The following is a 2503-nucleotide window of genomic DNA, read 5'->3' as shown; positions in this document are numbered from 1 at the left end:
CGCAAAGAATGCAACAAGCCAAATATATTACTAAAAGAATATATAATAATGCAAGATGCCATATATTATTGATATACAGAATATCTGCTAGTGGATAATCCCATATATTATTTTTTTACACCATATATCTGCTAATGCAAAATGCCGTACATTATTAATATGCAGAATATCTACAAATTCAAATTGCAATATAAACATTACCTGCTGATTAAGTGTTGTAACTCGGCTAATTAAAGAATAAGCACAAAAAATACTATTTCTTTTCAGGTGTCTAAATTCAAAGTCCTATATATTTTTTTTTTAATAAAGAAAGTAACTAACTGGTCATCTAAAAACTTTAGATTCATTTCCTTAAGTTTCAAACCTTAAATATTTATTTGAATTCTCACTCAATAATTGATACGAACACCATCACGGCTTTGTTCATTCGCCGCAATTTTATATCGACAATCCACCAAGTTTTTCTAATCCAAGATTCCCAGAATGGTCCAAAGGAGATATTTATATTATGACCAAAGTTACTCCTCTCATACTTGAATTCAGTCTCAGTTACAGGTTTATTTAACTGTTTATTCTCATCTTGGAATTTATATTTACGATTTGAATTTATATATTACGAGTGCTTAGAAATATGTAGTTTTAATTTACTTTTAATTATTTGGAACAAAATTATTAAAAATCAAGTTGCCATATAGGTTGTAATTTGTAATATCTTAGTAATTAAACCCACCTTGATTAACAAAGCTGTGAATTTTTACAAGTGAGGCGGCACAATGCTTTCAAATCTAATTGGATTCCAAAACCCGCAACAATTTCTTTGTCAGTGCAACAACATAAACTTAACTGTTGAACTGTAAATAAATTAGAACCAATTCTTTTACACAGTAACTTTTCGGTCGTGCGTAATTTGCATATTTTTCTCGTGACAAAAAAATTAAAATTGTCACTGTCACTTGATAAATTTTAGACAAATTAAATTAAAAAAGCCAAAAGTTGACTCTTTTTAATCGAGGTATATATGTTGGTATATATTTTCTTGATCGGGGCACAACTCTAACTCAAATATCGAACTTAATATAGCTTAGACAGAAAATTATAGCTAAACAGACGGAAGTTGTTTTTTTTTGTGACTAAATTAGGTTTTCGATACATATATGTTTAGATATTTTTATACAAGAATTTTGACTAAATTTCTATATTATAGAATCTCACCATGGAAACTGAAATAATATGTAATATATACTTATGTTTTAAAAAAAATCGTAGGATTCCATCATATTACATCATAAATGCTTTCAACAAAAAAGCTATAGTCTTCGATTTTGAAAATTGCGAACCGTGGGTCTGCTAGTGTATATATTTTCTTCAACGGGGAAAACTAGACAAAATCAGCTACGGTCAAAATGTTTGCGTCTTGTTGGACTTAGAATCTTGAAACTCCATTTGAGGACCTTTCTAATTATTTAGAACTTATACAATAGAAGACGACTTTAGGACGCTACATTTCTGTTCAATGTTCTTAACCATTTTATTGAATCTCCTCATCTCCTCAGTCAGATCGATTTCCGCCTCCCTACTGGAACTCGCCTGATATATCTTTTGTCGCAGGCAATACGATAAAAGCTATGAGTATTTTGCAACGCGTTGGTAATGAATTTTCTCCTACATTTCAAGAAATGAGTGTCATCACTTTTAAGAGAAGCGTTCTCCAGTTTTCGAATCGGAGGTGAATGAAGACAATCCCTCATTTTGATTGATTTATTTTGTTAGAATTGTTGTAATGTCTGCCACTGGCGCTTATTGTATTTCACATTGTTCTTGTTGTAATTAATATATTTATATATATATATATATATATATATATATATATATATATATATATATATATATATATATATATATATATATATAATTAAGTGCGAGTGAGAGATCCGGGTTCGACTCCCGGCGGAGCAAGTACTTTTTGTGATTCAATGTTTATTGAAATTAAATAAGGCTATTGCCATTTATACAATTTAGTGTAAATAAAAATTCGTTTAACAGGTATTTGGTCTTCCGATAATATGTTAGTTTGCTTATTTAAAACCCATATGTGACAGATACGGCCAAATACAAAATAATTGAATCAGAAAAAGTAAGTGCTCTGTGGTGTAATGGTAGCACATTCACCCGGCAAGTGAGAGATCCGGGTTCGACTCCCGGCGGAGCAAGTACTTTTTGTGATTCAATGTTTATTGAAATTAAATAAGGCTATTGCCATTTATACAATTTAATGTAAATAAAAAGTCGTTTGACAGGTATTTGGTCTTCCGATAATATGTTAGTTTGCTTATTTAAACCCCATATGTGACAGATACGGCCAAATACAAAATAATTGAATCGGAAAAAGTAAGCGCTCTGTGGTGTAATGGTAGCACATTCACCCGGCAAGTGAGAGATCCGGGTTCGACTCCCGGCGGAGCAAGTACTTTTTGTGATTAAATGTTTATTGAAATTATATATA

The 2503-nt window shown here is 30.8% G+C and overlaps 1 non-coding gene across 1 annotated transcript; it reads left to right on the top strand.

The window, feature by feature from the left end:
• Nucleotides 1–2139: 2139 nt before the first annotated feature.
• On the top strand, nucleotides 2140–2210 carry Trnaa-ggc. The gene has a single exon. It is a non-coding gene; the product is annotated as a tRNA-Ala (tRNA).
• Nucleotides 2211–2503: the final 293 nt, after the last annotated feature.

This window comes from Homalodisca vitripennis, unplaced genomic scaffold, assembly GCF_021130785.1.
Source record: "Homalodisca vitripennis isolate AUS2020 unplaced genomic scaffold, UT_GWSS_2.1 ScUCBcl_139;HRSCAF=1356, whole genome shotgun sequence".
Lineage (NCBI taxonomy): Eukaryota > Metazoa > Arthropoda > Insecta > Hemiptera > Cicadellidae > Homalodisca > Homalodisca vitripennis.
This window is presented reverse-complemented; position numbering and strand designations above follow the sequence as displayed.